The sequence below is a fragment of the Choloepus didactylus genome, chromosome 3, assembly GCF_015220235.1.
Source record: "Choloepus didactylus isolate mChoDid1 chromosome 3, mChoDid1.pri, whole genome shotgun sequence".
NCBI lineage: Eukaryota > Metazoa > Chordata > Mammalia > Pilosa > Megalonychidae > Choloepus > Choloepus didactylus.
In genome coordinates this window covers 167,675,085-167,691,858 of record NC_051309.1, presented here as the reverse complement: position 1 = coordinate 167,691,858, position 16,774 = coordinate 167,675,085, and the positions used below count along the sequence as shown (strand labels likewise).

Sequence of the window (16,774 nt, the reverse complement as noted above, 5' to 3'; positions counted from 1 at the left end):
TTTATTTCTTTACACATATCATCTCTTATGAGGCCCACAAGAATTCCATCAGGTAGATCACATTAGTTTCCTTATGTTTCAGATGAGGAAACAGATGGTCAGAGAAGTTCAGCGACTTCCCTCATGTCACACTGCTAGATGGAGCAGCCGGGATCCTGCTCACCTTAACACAATGGAAAACCTCAAATGGACAAATTCCAGATTCTGAGATAGAGGGAATTAAAAGAAGTGGAAAGCTTTGTTATTTATTATCATCTCACGTATTTTTATTTCTGGAATTTGCTATGCATTTTCCGATTTTTACTTTTCTTAAACTTCCTAAATAAAATTAGGCTTCCAATTTGTTATTTAAATAGCCTTCATTGGCTATCTTTTTTACAAGTTTATTCTCTTGTTAGTAATCATAGCAACACATTGAAATATATGTTGTATTACTCAGCATCTAGTTACAACTATCACACATACAAAAACCCAAATACATGAGGTTCTCCATAAAAACTGCAATTTCCTCGGGCCATTAAATCCCAAATATGCATAAAAATAATAATAATAGAAATAGGGATTTATTCAGCACATTTGCCTCTAGTTTGGTTTTGTTTTTGTTTTGTTTTTTTTACATAGTTCATGTTCAATGCCACTATCCTCCTATGATGTAAGGAGAAGGCATATATGGCCTTGATGACGTAGGATTATAGACACACATTTTACAAATAGGAGTGAATATTTATTGAGTGCTTTCTATGTGTAAGATACTTTTATAAGTACTTTACATACATCAACTCACTTAATCTTTATACTAGTCCTTTGATATAGGAACAGTTACTATTCCCATTTCATAAATGAAGAAATGAATCCAAAAAAGATAAGCAAGCAGTCTACCCAAGTCACACAGCTAGCAGGTGGTAGTCAAGATATGAACTAGCATACACTTTCACAGCATGCACTTCACCATATGTTGACTGTCTTTCTAAAATTTTGCTCTCTGAAAATAATGCATGCTTCTGTTCTCTATTATTGCCAACAGTATGACTTTTACATAAGACTCCCTCAAGATAAAAAGCTACTCTCAGGTCCAGGTCTTAAAGGTTTTGTTTTTGTTTTTAAGAAAATTCTTTCCCATTCAATAGAATATTTAAAATCAGTAGTTAGGTCTATTGGTGGTGGGTGGGTGTAATTAGTAATGTTTAGAATTGATACTCTTGAATGATCAGAGTATTGCAGATGACAAAATGAGAGAGAACTATGGCTGAAGCTTCTAGTCTTATTGTCCATCTGCACTGCAAATGAATCTGGGGCTCCATGAAAGTATCTATCAGCTTGCACAGTTGGTCACCCAGATCAGTATCCATGTCTATGAAAATAGGAAGCATTATTCAAGATATTCCCCCTTGGAAATCCCAGAAAAACTTATTAATGAGTTCACCATTTAACAATGGGACAAAAGGAAAATATGCATTCACCCAGGACTGGTCTAGATAAAACTATGGACTAGAAATCTTTACCATTTAATTAGAACAAGCTGGACATGTTGGAGTAAGGGGTGGCATTACGTCTTCCTCCAAAATGCTTCTTGGTGCCTTTAGTAAGCAGGCTGCTAAACAGATGGGCTGCTGGTCAGCTGTGCCAGGGGAATTCTTATGCGCTATTGTCAGTAGAATATTGATGTTCCTCCAGTTCCCCGACTTTCCCCTTTGCCAAAAGATTTTTTAAAAACTCATTACTGATTCTGCTCTTGGTACATGGAGTTACCCACTAGAAGGGAACTAACATTTTATTAAGGACTCAGTATATGTTAGGTGCTATGCTAATTGATTTGTTAATACATACTATTTAATTTTATCCTCACAGCAGTTCTGTACAGTAAATGGAATTAGTCCTAGTCTATAGATGATAAACTGAGGCTCAGAGGGTTTAAGAAATTGCTCAGGGTCAATAATAATTCGTAGAGCCAGACTTCGAACCCTATTGTATCTGACTCCAAGGAGCTGATTCCATGCTCTTTTATTATTCCATGAAAAAGAATACATTTCTTGCCTTGCTTTTAAAAAATAAGTACCCATATGGAAAATATCTAAGACGCCAGGTTTATGTAGGAAGTCTGGTTCTGCTAAGAGTTAATCAAAATCATTCACAAATAAGCCTAGCACTGAGAACATACGATTAGCATATATAATCAGAAATCTAACATAGATGAAGACAAAGATAAAAAAGAAAATCCCAAACTTCACTTATTTATTTGGGTAGTACTGAATGCAGGAGGGAGACCAATATTTTAAACCTGAAATGATGATTACATTCCCCAAATATATCACATTGATTAAATTGGTCATCTAACTGTCACAGAAATATCTTTAACGTGCCATCCTAGAAAGGTTCACCATAGTTGGATCAGGTGTTTTCATCTGTTTGAAAATAAGGTCATTTTTTATTTCCACTTTTGCAACACAAACATTGCTGTTACAATTTGTCTTGGGCGGAGAGGGATAGGGAAGGGTTTTAAATGCAAATGATTAAGCTTAAATATGGGGAAGACTTTTTGACGGGTATCTAAGATTATGAATTGTTTTCTGTGGATCTTTAAACATAATATGGCCTCCCATTGGTCAGGGACAGGTCTGTGTGGTCTTAGAGGCAGCTCAATAAATAAATGGCTTCTGGGTCCTGTGAATTCTGCCCTAAACCTGAGGGGGTTACATAGGTACCACCCAGTGATGTCCTTTATTAACCTGGTGTGCCGGTTTGAATGTATTGTGTCCCCCAAATGCCATTATCTTTGTAGTCTGTGGGGCAGACGTTTTGGTACTGGTTAGATTTGCTTGGAATGTGCCCCACCCAGCTGTGGGAGATGATTCTGATGAGATGTTCCCATGGAGGCGTGACCCCACCCATTCAGGGTGGGCCTTGATCAGTGGAGCTATATAAATGAGCTGACTCAAAGAGAGGGAAAGTGCAGCTGTTAGTGATGTTTTGAAGAGGAGCAAGCTTGCTAGAGAGGAGCGTCCTGGGAGAAAGCCGTTTTGAGGCCGGAGCTTTGGAGCAGACACCAGCTGCCTTCCCAGCTAACAGAGGTTTTCCGGACGCCATTGGCCATCCTCTGGTGAAGGTACCCGATTGCTGAGGTGTTACCTTGGACGCTTTGTAGCCTTAAGACTGTAACTGTGTAGTGAAATAAACCCCCGTTTTATAAAAGCCTATCCATCTCTGGTGTTTTGCATTCTGCAGCATTAGCAAACTAGGACACCTGGTGATCACGTAGAATTCAAGTATAAATGTATTAAAACATCGATTACCTGAAGCTATGTGGTTACCAATGATATAATATTGATTTTTACATGTTTATGTCTTACATTTTGTAGGATGAAGTTTTGTGGAGCTTCTCCCTCCCCTTCTATTACTGATTCCTAAGTGTAATGGATCAGGACCTAAATGAATTCTTTCATTAACATCAGAGACTTCAGAACTGCCACCTACATAACATCTTTTGGGGGATTTAAATTCTGTTCTATTATGTATCCTTGCATTACTACTACAAAGTTTTAATAATTTTAATGTTAGTATAATAATTTTAATACTTGGCCTGGAATTCTACCACATTCTTCTTTTTTTTTTGTAATTCTCTTGACTAATCTCAAGCAATGATTTTTTTTTCTGGATTGTTTTGTTTGTTCATCTAATTTATTTAATCAATCACTCAACAAATAATTATTGAGAGGCTTTTCTGAGCCTGGGACTCTGCCAGGTCCTGACTGGTCAATGGTGAGTAAGACAGACTCAGCCCTTACCCTCATGGGCCTTAAGTTGTAGGAAGGGACAAACAGAAAACAAGAAAGCAGGCAGAATCCCTGCAGGTTGTGGATATGTTTCATGGAGGCAACAACTAAGGCTTAAGATAAAGAAAAACAGTAAGAACCTACTCTGTCTAGGGTGGCATAACTGAGAGCTGCAGGTTTTGCCTGCCCAGCATCCACTCAACTTCCTTGCTGGGAGAATCACCCACATTCCACCTTCTGTCCATGTGGCTTGGGTGGGGGTCACCCCACCCCAATCTCCCTGGACATGTGAACAAGGCCATGTCGCTCAAAGCATCACAGTCCTTCAGGCCACAACGATTACTTCATGTAACCTGTAACCCAGTCCAGGTCCAGTTGGTAAAATAGAAACAAGTTATAGTAACAGAAATCATTTCATCAGAATTTAATACAGAAGACTGAAAAGGCACAAGAGGAACTCAGGCAACACAAAGACATTATGAAGGAAGCAGCTGTCACCCCATAGGCTGGGAGAACTAGGCTAAAGTGTTGGCATCATCAAACTTAGAATCTCGGTGTGTAGGCCCACAGAGCTGACTGGACATCTCGGGACAGCGCACGGCCAGGTTGGTGCTGGGACCCCAGGGCACCGTTACAACTGGCTTTCTGGTAGATTCTGCCAATGGGAGGAGCAGGCAGGAAATTGGAGGTCAGGGGGTGGAGTCAAAGGGCTTTTTTCAGACTTTCTGCTTTAGTCAGCAATACTCCTGAATCTTAGCAACAGCTACATTGCTGCACTTAATAGTCCCATTATCAGCTGTACGAGCCACACAGAGTCCCTGTGGCCGTGAAGCACCACTGTGCCCACACCCGAGCAGCTGCTGGGCCCTGCCCCCTTGGAATGAACACCAGTTATGAGTTACCCCCAAAGTTACCTGAGTGTCAGCTGCAAAGGGCTGCTTTGGAGCTTTGCATACCATCCATGAAGCCCTGTCTCAGAGTTCCAAGCTGGACTGCGGCTTATCTTCCTCCTCCTTTTGATAAAGGTGGCCACACCACCTCTTCGTTTTTGTTCCTGCAGACCTAGAGAAGGTCACTGCTTCCTGCAGTTACTACCAGTAATCCCTGTTTTACTCATTTAGCTTTCTCATTCTCGTGTCATATTTTCCTTTAGTTAAATATCCTCTAAAAGTCCTGATATGACTTCTGTTTTCCTGATTGTACCCTGACTGAAACAAGTATATTTAATATATTTAAAGAAACAAGAGAGAAGATTGAATATAGAAGTATGTGTATATATATATACTAGAAAATGACTTACTTGCCCTGCTCAGGTCTTTCCAAGTTGTAGCTTGTTTTATAACAGTGCAACAAAGCCCTCCAAGTTCAAAGGCAATTGCATTTACAAATTTTGTTGTTTTCCTTTGTAGGTTATCCTTAGTTGAGTATGATGCTTTCATTACAAACAAACAAAAACCCTAAACTTGCATGTTTCTGGAAGTAGTTGATGTAAGAATTAAGTACTTTCAGATGGGAACTAATTCTATCTGAGATTACTGGAAGATTATCATCATCCTAATTCATAGATGATGAAGGCGAAGTCACGACAGATTTAAGTGATTCATCTGTGGGTATACACAGAAATCAGTGGAGTTTGGGACATTATGAAAAAATTACTTGGAGCTTAACAATTGATGAACAGGTTTCCTGTTTATACCATATTGACTCTCCCATCATTTAATGTATATAAATGTATACATGATATCTGAATGTGATTATCTCTTAGAGTGATGGCCAATAAGATAATGGCCAGTGAAAAATCTAGCAAAAAACTGAGACAGGAGGGATTTGCCTTGTCTAGTCAGGCACTTATGTGGTGGTCTTTGTTCTAAAATTCTTGAAAAACTTTTTTTTTTTCTTACAAGGCACTTTACTTGAGAAAGTACAATTCCTGACCCACCTTCACTTAAGTTCACTTATTTGAGTGCTACTATAGGCAAGGTCTCAAGCTCAGCCCTCTCCAATACCAGTTAACATTTGTGCAGTTCTTCACTGTTTTCATATAGCTTTAACCTATGTAGTCTCTTGCTCACCTGTAGCTCACAGTGCTTACTCAGTGACTTTGTTGGCAGTACACTTAGTTATTGATCAATTTCTATAAGTCTCTTTAAGGGTAAAGAGTCTTGTCAAAGTTGTCTTTGTGTAATCCTCCATATTTGGCAGAGTGTGTCCCTTTCTCTTGCCTTTTCCTATCCTTCACATTTATCAAGAACCTGGACTATGAAAAATAGTATGAGCATTTATCAATGAAATTTTGTTGAAATAGCAGGAAACCTAATTTGCTACATTAGGAATAACATCTGAGTGGTATCAAAGGTAAAATGATCATCTAAGTTATGTGTGGCTTCTTGCTCCCCAAATTGTCAAATCACTGGAGTCCCAAAACTTATTGTTAAACTATCTCAATTTAAAATGCAGCCTGAGGATTTAGAGGGAGAAATCCGTAAATCCAAATGATTTTCATCAGAGATGATGCTTTTAAATAGTTGAGTGACTATAGTGCAGCCATTTGTTTTATTAGGTTTCCCAATTTACCATATGTTACTGTGACCTGTAACACATTTTGCTGTATTTGAATATTTGAAACATTAGTTTGTTTGTATATAGAAATCATGCATTCACATAGCTTTATTACAATTTCTACGGTATATGTTTATTTCAACTTCACTGTGATGGTTTGAAGCTGTATGTACCCCAGAAAGGATCATGCTCTTTTAATGCATTCCTGTGGGTGTAGACCTATCATGGGTGGGACCTTTGGTTAGGTTCTTTCAATTGAGATGTGACCCACCCCATTCAAGGTGAGTCTTAATCCTCTTACGGATTCCTTTACAAGACGATAAAAGACAGAAAAAAGCCCCATAGAAGCTAAGAGAGACAGAAGCTAAGACAAAGAAACATACAGAGAAGCTGAGAGAGAAAAGTCAGAAGTTGAAGGCAACAAAACCCAGGAGAGAAGGACCAGCAAATGCTGCCATGTGCCTTCCCAAGTGATAGAGGAGTCCCACATGCCAGCAGCCTTTTTTCAGGAAGAAGGTATCGTCCTGTTGCTGCCTTGATTTGCACATTTTTCATGGCCTCAGAACTGTAAACTTGTAAACTAATAAATCCCCTTTGTAAAAGCCAACTCATTTCTGGTTTATTGCATTTCATCACCTTTAGCAAACTAAAACACTCAGGGATTCATTTAATTGAATACAGATCTCCTAAATATCTTCACTTACTGATTCTGAAATTTCCATTGTTATCCATCCCTGAATCTATTTACATAATAAGAATCCTATTTTTAGAGAAGTGTCTTGTGCAGATATTTTTAAAGGCAGGCATACATTTTGATGTCTGATCTAAGTCTTCACTATAGTCTGGAGGCTTCCTGCAAAGTTCTAAAGAGAGGTATATAATTTTTTTGATAATAAATGTATCTTCTGTTTCTGAGTATTTTTAAAAATTTAATATACATTTTTTCTAATTACAAAGGTAACGTGCTCATTGTTAAATACTGGAAAACTACAGGAATGTAAGAAGTTGAAAGCGAGCCTTTCATTATATCATCCCTCAGACATGACCTCTCTTTACTGTTGTTTATATCCTTTCGTATTTTCCAGTGTGCATATTTATCTGTGTGTGAGTATACATGTAATAAACATATTCGTGTTTATGATTATGCTTTTATGATTATGCTTTGCACATTCTTCTGTAATCTGATATTCTCAGCAGTATTTCATGAACTTTTCTTTCACAGTCAATAGAAATACACCATCAATTTTTAGTGTTTATGCAGTACTAACATTTTTTAACACATTGGATTGATACTATAGATTCACTTTTGCAACTTGCTTTTCATGAAAAATATAGCATGTAAAATATTTCTAGATTTTTATATATTTTCTTCATTCTTTTTGGATGCTACATAGTAATTATACTGTATTAATAGGCTGCAATTGATCGAACAATTCATTCTGTCCTTGACGGATATTAAGCTCATTTGCAGTGTTGCAAAGAACATCCTGCCCATGTATTTTTGTGCACTTATGCAAGTACAGGATACATTCTTGGTTACTGAATTATGAACATTTACAGTTTGATAAATATTGCCAGAGTGGCTTTTGGACTGTGTACATAAATACTGCATCCTTTTTAACCCTGGGTATTATTACTTCTTCCTTTTCAATCTTGATGCCTTTTACTTCTTTTTCTTGCCTAACTGCTCTTGTTAGAACTTCTGTCACAATTTTGAATAGTAGTGGTGACTGTGGGCATCCTTGTTTTGTACCGGATCTTAGAGGAACAGCTTTCAGTCTTTCACTGTATTAGTTAGAGTTCTCTAAGGAAACAGAACCAACAGGAGATATCTGTAAATATGAGATTTTATAAAAGTATCTCACACAATTGTGGGGATGCACGAGTCCAAATTCCGTAGGGCAGGATGCAAGAGTCCAAATTCCATAGGGCAGGCAGCAAGCTGGCAACTCAAATGAGTATCTTTGGTGAACTCCACAGGAGAGGCTGGCTGACTGAAGAACAAAAAAGTTGTTTCTCTTCTTCCTTAAAAGTCTTCAACTGATTGAGTTTAATCCAGCTTGTTGAATAATCTCATGGTGGAAGACATACCACACCATTCATTGATGTAATCAGTCTCAGGTGTAGTCAGTTGACTGATGATTTAATACACCAGTCTCCCAGCTTATTAACCAGCCACAAATGTCCTTGCAGTAATGGGTAGGCCAGTGCTTGCTTGACCAGACACCTGGACACCATCACCTGGCCAAGTTGACACATGAACCCTACCATCACAGTCCACACCTTGTCAGCTTGGCAGTTATACACTTAAACATACTTTATCTCTAAGTAGAGAACAATAAAAGACATGTATTTTACCTAAGAATACTCAGCTGTCCTGTGTACAACCAGAAACACACTAAATCTCTCCAGAATAGGATGCAAGTCCTTGAGTGACATGGATTTCCTTTAATTTAAATACTGCAAGATGAAAAATACACCTTATGTCATATGATAAGGGGATAAGATAGAGAAAAAACAAAGATATTTGCTCTACAGGCAAATACAAACATACTTATAACAAAACAAGGAGGAAATATTCATGCCATCATAAGTCCTCATTTCTGTAACTGGTCACGTGGTCTTGGTTCATATTTATCACTACCTTCTTCCACTACCCATTCCATGTTCCCTTTACCCTCAGCAGGCACTTCAGCTGGCCATGGTTCTTTGCCTGGTGGGGTGACCCAAACCTTCATTCCTGAAGTTTCTTGGCCATTGGTAGCCCTGCCTGGATTGGGTTGTTGCAGTTTTCCATTGACTTTAATCACAGGGCATGGTAGTACTAAAAGATGCCCTAGGGGAGCTTCTGTATTCCAGTAAAACTCTTCTTTACTACCATTGTGTGACTTTTCCCTGGATAGTCAGAATCAGTCACCCCAGCCAGTACAGTAATCCCCTTCCTTGCCTGTTGATTCAGAGGCATGAGAAGCCCAAAGTGGCCAGATGACAGTCTTAATTTTGGTTCAATGGAATTATTGTTGTATTTCCTGGTGGAAGCACTCCTCCTTTTGGAACTAAGTCTTGTAGACCAGCAGAGCTTAAGCTTGCAGGGACAGGAGGCAAAGATTTACCTAGTGGATCACTTCAAGTGATAGTGAGTGGTGCCACTCCTGTTTCCACCCCTTGATTCCTGGACCCATGAATCCTGGCTAAGGGAGAAAGAGCACCATAGAGTGGGTGCTGATTCAGAGCATACACAGCCTCCTGGAGAACACTGCCCCAGCCCTGCAAGGTATTGCCACCTAGTTGGCACCATAATGGAGTCTTCAACAGGCCATTCCACTATTCTATCAACCCAGCTGCCTCTGGATGATGAGAACATGGTAAGGCTAGAGAATTCCATGAGCATGTGCCCATTCCCTCACTTCATTTGCTGTGAAGTGGCTTCTTTGGTCAGAAGCAATGCTGTGTGGAATACCATGATGGTGGATAAGACATTTGATAAGTCCACAGATGGTAGTTTTGGCAGAAGCACTGCATGCAGGGAAGGCAAGCCCATATCCGGAGTATGTGTCTTTTCCAGTGAGAACAGATTACTGCCCCTTCCATGATTTAAGTGGTCCGTTGTAATCAACCTGCCACCAGGTAGCAAGCTGATCACCTTGGGGAATGGTGCCATATGTGACTGAGTGTGGGTCTCTGGTGCTGGGAGACTAGACACTCAGCTGTGGCTGTAGCCAGGTCAGCCTTGGTGAGTGGAAGTCCATGTTGCTGAGCCCATGCATAACCTCCATCCCTACCACCATGACCACTTTGTTCATGAGCCCGTTGGGCAATGATAGGAGTGGCTGGGCAAGAGGCTGATTGGTATCCACCAAACGGGTCAACTTATCCACTTGATTATTAAAATCTTCCTCTGCTGAAGTCACCCTCTGGTGAGCATTCACATGGGGCACAAATATCTTCATGTTTTTTGGCCACTCAGAAAGGTCTATCCACATACCTCTTCCCCAGACTTCCTTGTCACCAATTTTCCAATCATGTTCCTTCCAAGTCCCTGACCATCCAGCCAAACCATTAGCAATAGCCCATGAGTCAGTATACAAACACACCTCTGGCCAGTTCTCCTACCAAGCACAATGAACAATCAGGTGCACTGCTCAAAGTTCCACCCACTGGGAGGGTTCCTCCTCACCACTGTCCTTCAGGGACATCCCAGAAAGGGGCTGCTGGCTGCAGCTGTCCGCTTTCTAGTGGTGACTGCGTAACATGCAGAACCATCTGTAAACCAGGCCCAAGTTTTCTCTTCCTCAGCCAGCTAATTGTAAGGAACTTCCCAAGATGTCATAGCTGTGGGCTGGGAGAGAGAAGGTAAGGTCAAAAAAGTGGGGGCCATGGGTTGGGCCACTTCCTCATGTAACTTACTTGTATCTTCAGGACCCTCTCAAGCTCTGTCTTGTATATACCTTTTCCATTTTATGATGGAGTGCTGCTGTGCACACCCAAATTTATGGCTTGGCAGGTCAGACGACACCCAGCTCATGATAGGTAATTCTGGTCTTATGGTAACTTGGTGGCCCATGGTTAAGCGTTCTGTCTCTACTAAGGCCCAGTAGCAGGCCAACAGCTGTTTCTCAAATGGAGAGTAGTTATCTGCAGAGGATGGTAAAACTTTACTCCAAAATCCTAAGGGCCTGCGTTGTGATTCTCCTATAGGAGCCTGCCAAAGGCTCCAAACAGCATCTCTATTTGCCCCTGACACTTCCAGCACCACCTGAATCATATGGTCCAAGCGGCAGAGCAGCTTGCACAGCAGCCTGGACCTGTCTCAAAGCCTCATCTTGTTCCAGTCCCTACTCAAAACTAGAAGCTTTTCTGGTCACATGGTAAATGGGCTGGAGTAGCACACCCAAATTTTCTGTATGTTTTTTAGGTCTAGTTCATTTATCTTATTATTCAAGTTCTCTGCTTATGTATTCATCTGCTGTCTAGATGTTCTATCTATTGATGAGAGTGATTTTTTGTAGTCTCCATCTGTTATTGTAGAGGTGCTTATTTCTCCCTTTAGTTTTACCAGTATTTGCCTCAGGTATTTTGAGGCACCATGGTTAGTTACAAAAATATTTATGATTGTTCTTTCCTCTTGGTGGATTGCTCTTTTTATTAATATATAGTGTCCTTCTTTGTCTCTTCTAACAGTTTTGCATTTAAGGCCTATTTTGCCTGCTATTAGTACAGCCACTCCAGCTCTTTTTTCAACCTATTTATGACCTTGGGTCTAACTAGTAAACAACTTATGGTTGGATCATGTTTTTTTTTTTTTAATCCATTCTGCCAATCTGTATCTTTTGATTGGGGAGTTTAATCCATTAACATTCAATGTTATTACTGTAAAGGCAGTAGTTACTTCAACCATTTTATCCTTTGGCTTTTATATGTCACATCTTATTTTTATCTATTTTTTTAACCCTTTTAGTGCCCTACTGATCCTTTTCATTTCTACACTCTCCTCCAAGTCTCTCTCTCTTGTCTTTTCTTTTTAGCCTGCAGAACTCCCTTCAAGTATTTCTCCCTTCAAGTATTTCTCCCTTCAAGTATTTCAAGTAGTTCTTTTGTTGATGAACTCTTTCAGTTTCTGTTTATCTGTGCATATTTTAAATTCTCCCTCATTTTTGAAGGCAGTTTTGCCAGACAAAGAATTCTTGGCTGTCATATATTTTCTTTCAGTACCTTAAATATCTCATACCACTATATGATGATATGAACAATTGTACACTGTGGATGATTGCATGGTATGTGAATATATCTCTATAAAATTTCAGGGAAAAAGATAATTTCAGGGATACAAGTGCTGGAGAAAACATGGAGTGAGAGATGTACCTATTTACTGTTGGTGGGGAAGTTGAATGGTGTAGCCTATCTGGAGGTCAGTGTGGTGGTTCCACAAGAAGCTACGTATGTGGGCGCTATAAGGTCCTGCAACTGCATTATGGGATATATACTTGGAAGATCAGTGACACGAATGGACATTTGCACACTGGTGTTTATGGCAGCAGTATTCACAATTTGCAATGGATGGAGGTGGCCTAAGGGTACAGCGACCGATGAACAGTATGGTGAACTGTGGTGTATGCATACAATAGAATATTGAGCAGCTGCAAGAAGGAATGAGGCTGTAAGACATACAACTAGGTGAATGGATCTTGAAGACAGCATTTTGAGTGAAGTATTCCAGAAATGAAAAGACAAACGTTATAATGCGTCACTAATATACGGACTGACTGTAGTGTGTAAACTCTGAGGGTTGAATCTTGGAGCACAGCTTATTGGGGGAACATTTATTGTAGTGGTCCTAGATTGTGGGATCTTGCAGCAGTCACATCTATTCCTGAGTTGTAACGGCTGTTTCCAAAGTCTGGGGTGCTGAGCTCTTTGTGTATGACCTGGTTGGTCCGTGGAACTTTGGGTATCTGTGTGACGTCTGAGACTCAGAGCTAGAGTTCAGCAGCTGTGAATGTCAATATTACCTCATACAGCAAATGTTCAAAAAGCTGAAAAAGAGTTCAGACTTCAATTAGAGATATGAATGAAGTGGTTCTTGTTAGGACTAAGGCAAATCAGACCAAAGGGTAAAGGATGATATTGACTGTGTTTCTAAACTTCAACTTCTATGTGAGACCAAGGGAAGAGATGTTTATTTAGTTCAGGAGCTATATTTTCTGCAGCACACTAAATAATTTAATTTAACTTGTACTGTCAGTTTACTCAAACACCATAATTACATGGAACTTTGAATAGGAAGTGAGATCTGGTAGGTCTGTACAGGTTAGTGTGAAACCCTAATACATCACAAAGTAATTTGGGAAGAGAATAAAAATATATTTGCAAGGCCCTCCTGAGGAACTGGGGAAGAATGCAGAAATGTTGGACTTCCCCACCTGGGTTATTACAGATATTCTCATAAACATTGAAGACTAACAATTTAATAGGTCAAGCCCTCGATCTTGGGGTTACTGCAAAGGAGTGGCTAAGCTTACTTTCAATTGTGCCTAAAAGTCTCCCCCAGAGAACCTCTTTGTTGCTCAGATGTGGCCCTCTCTCTCTAAGCCCACTTGGCAGGTGAACTCACTGCCCTCCCCCCTACATGGGACATGACTCCCAGTGGTGGAAAGCTCTGGAAACATGGAACATGACTCCTGGGGATGAGCCTGGACCCAGCATTGTGGGATTCAGAAAATTTTCTTGATCAAAAGGGGACTGCGAAATGAAACAAAATAAAGTTTCAGTGGCTTAGGGATTTCAAATGGAGTCAAGAGGACACTCTGGAGGACATTCTTATGCCTTATATAGATAACCCTTTTTAGTTTTTAGTGTATTGGAATAGCTAGAAGGAAATACCTGAAATTGTCAAACTGCAAGCCAGTAGCCTTGACTCTTGAAGATGATTGCATAACTGTGTAGCTTACATGTGTAATTGTGAAAACCTTGTGGTTCACACTCCCTTTATCCAGTATATGGACAGATGAGTAAAAAAATGGAGACAAAATCTAAATGAAAAATGGAGTGGGATGTGGGGGGATGGAATGCTTTGGGTGTTCCTTTTTACTTTTATTTTTATTCTTATTTTCATTCTTTTTTGGAGTAAGGAAAATGTTTAAAAATTGATTGGAGTGATGAATGCACAATGATATGATGGCAATGTGATTGTGCAACATGGGTGATTGAATGGTATGTGAATATATCTCAGTAAAACTGAATTAAAAATATATATCATACCATTGCTTTCTCCCCTCCATTGTTTCTTATGAGAAATTGGCCCTTAGTCTTATTGAGCATCACTTGCATGTGATGAATCGCTTTTCAGTTGCTGCTTTCAGAATTCTTTCTTTATCTTTGGCATTTGACATTCTGATTAGTATGTGTCTTAGAGTATATCTACTAGGATTTATTCTGTTTGGAGTATTGTGTGCTTGTTGGACATGTACATTTAAGTCTTTCATAAGAAGTGGGAAATTTTCAGCCATTATTACCTCAAATATTCTTTCTGACCCATTTCCATTCTCTTCTTCTGGTACACCCATGATGCATTTGTGCAGTTTTTGCTGCCATTAATTTCCCTGAAACCATGCTAAATTTTTTCCCATTCTTTTCTCTGTCGGTTCTTCTATCTGTATGATTTCAGATGCCCTGTCTTCTAGTTTGCCAATCCTTTATTTTACCTGTTCAAATCTGCTGTTATATGCTTCTAGTGTATTTTTAATATCTGCTATTGTATTGTTTATTCCCATAAGATCTGTTGTTTTTCTTTGCATGCTTTCAAATTCTTATTTGTTCTCACCTAGCATCTTCTTAATATCTTGTATCTCTTAGCTGTATTTTTTTTTCATCTCCTTGAATTCATTTAGGAGATATGTTTGAACATCTTTGATTAGTTGTTCCAAATTCCATGTCTCCTTCAGCTTTTTAATTTGTTCCTTTGGCTGGGCCATATCTTCTTGTTTCTTAGTATGGCTTGTAATTTTTCTGATATCTGGGCATCTGATCATCTTGATGAGTTTACTCTTGATGGTCAGCTTCTCTCCTTTGCTTGGGGTTTTATTGTTGTTAGGCTTTGAGTTAAAACTCTTTGTTGATACTTGGTTCAACTCATTCTAGATCTTTAGAATTGCCTATTTTTAACTTCAAGGGCCAGGGACCCATGTAGGGAGCAGAGACGGGAAAGGGCCCATTGGGGGTCGATGTGTGTCTGGAACTCTTGGCACGGAGATCAGAGCCCAAGCCCCTGCTGCCTGCCCTCTCCCCCACTGGGAGGTCCGAGTAGGAAGGGAGCCCACCTCCCCACCCCGGGCTCGCATGGTTTCAGCTAAGAGAGGGCCAGTCCCTTGCCCCTGGCACAGCCCCAGACTGGTGAAGGTGGGGGGACCTGGGCTGGGCACTGGAACCAGGGGTGCTTTGGGTGAGCTGGGAAAGTTCCAGGCAGGGGTGCCCCCGCTTCAGAAGCTGAACCTTCTTTGGCTCCACTGGTCTACCCAGCAGATGGCACTCTTTGGCAAACTATTCCCCACAGCCCTAAGGAGGCAGTGTGTTTTTACAACCTCTACAGAGTCCACGTCTGGCAGGGGCAGTGTTGAAACAATGTCCATGGGGAACCCTGTGTAGGGCAGGTTAAGACTGTGATTCAGAGCTGGGATCCAGCATTCCAAACTCAAAGATGAGAAGCCGCACTCTGCACTGTTTCATGCCCCGCTCTATTCTTGGGGAGGAGGGCCTCCATGTCCCTCTCTGTCTGCAGCAGCCAGCCACAGACCACACAGGCTGCTTGTCTCACAGGTGGAGAATGGGCACCGGCCACTTCCGTGGCATGATACACTCAGTTTTTTCGCTGCAGCTTCTCAGCCTCCCTGTTGCGCTCTTTCCTGGATGCTGTACAGTGCTCCTTTGGCCTCCAGAGCCCCAGAACCATTGTTTCTGGCAGTTTCTGCCTGTCTGCCAGCTGCTTTTGGAGGAGGAGTGTGTCTTGGAGTTCCTTGCTCTACCGTCTTCTCCCAAAGTTCCCTTACGTTAGATTTTTAGGATTCTAATAAGGAATTTATACTCTGCTTTGTAATAGATTGTAGCTGGAACCATGTGTTCACTTTGGGTACCAAACTTAGAGGATAAACTAGAATCATGTTCAGGGGACAGAAACAGTGAAGGTGAAGCTACCTGACTTCATGTTAGATAAAGAACTATTAAAGAAAATGGACATGTTGTGCCTGGAAAGACCAGACAAGGCATTTGCCTTTTAGTTATGGAAGATCTATTGAGAAATAGAAACATTTTATTAAATTTCTAACAGAAGTAAAAATGAAGAATTGAATACACAAGATTTTGACTTTAAAAAAAGAAAGAAAATGAGTGATCATTACCTTTTTTATGTGTAGAAAACTGATGATACTGACATTTTTGCCAGCTTTTCAAAAGGCAAAAACTGCCATATTCCTCTATTTAATAGTTATGGCCAGGTGTACTGTGATAGATTCCATAAAGTTCAACCATATTTGTTTGTATGTAAATTCATTTCATAACTTTGCATATATTTTCTTATTAAATAAAACTAGCATGAGCATTTCCCAGAATGGTTACACTGGATTTATTTTCATGTTTTCAAACTAGCACAGTAAAGGGTAGTATTAACAATTAAATATTTTTCTAAGCGTTACTGAGTCTTTCCCCAGTGTGTCCATAAACTGCCCCTGCTCCCATACATACTGTGTACAGAGTTCTAACTTGCACTCCTGTCCCATGCTTTTAACATTTATCGAAGTTTTGTTATCCACAGCTATGGCTATTATACCCTCTCATCTACAAAGATAGAGTGGATTCCGTTGCGACAGAGCTGCCCTACACCCTCTAGTGCAAGGAAGAAGTCAGATAGCTTAAGATACAATTTTAGGGTCCTGGCGCTTGGGCAGATTGTGATC

At 40.1% G+C, this 16,774-nt stretch overlaps 1 protein-coding gene across 1 annotated transcript in view; it reads left to right on the top strand.

The window, feature by feature from the left end:
• DCHS2 (dachsous cadherin-related 2) overlaps positions 1-16,774 on the top strand; it is a 275,014-nt gene that overhangs the window by 178,878 nt on the left and 79,362 nt on the right. The window lies entirely within an intron of this gene.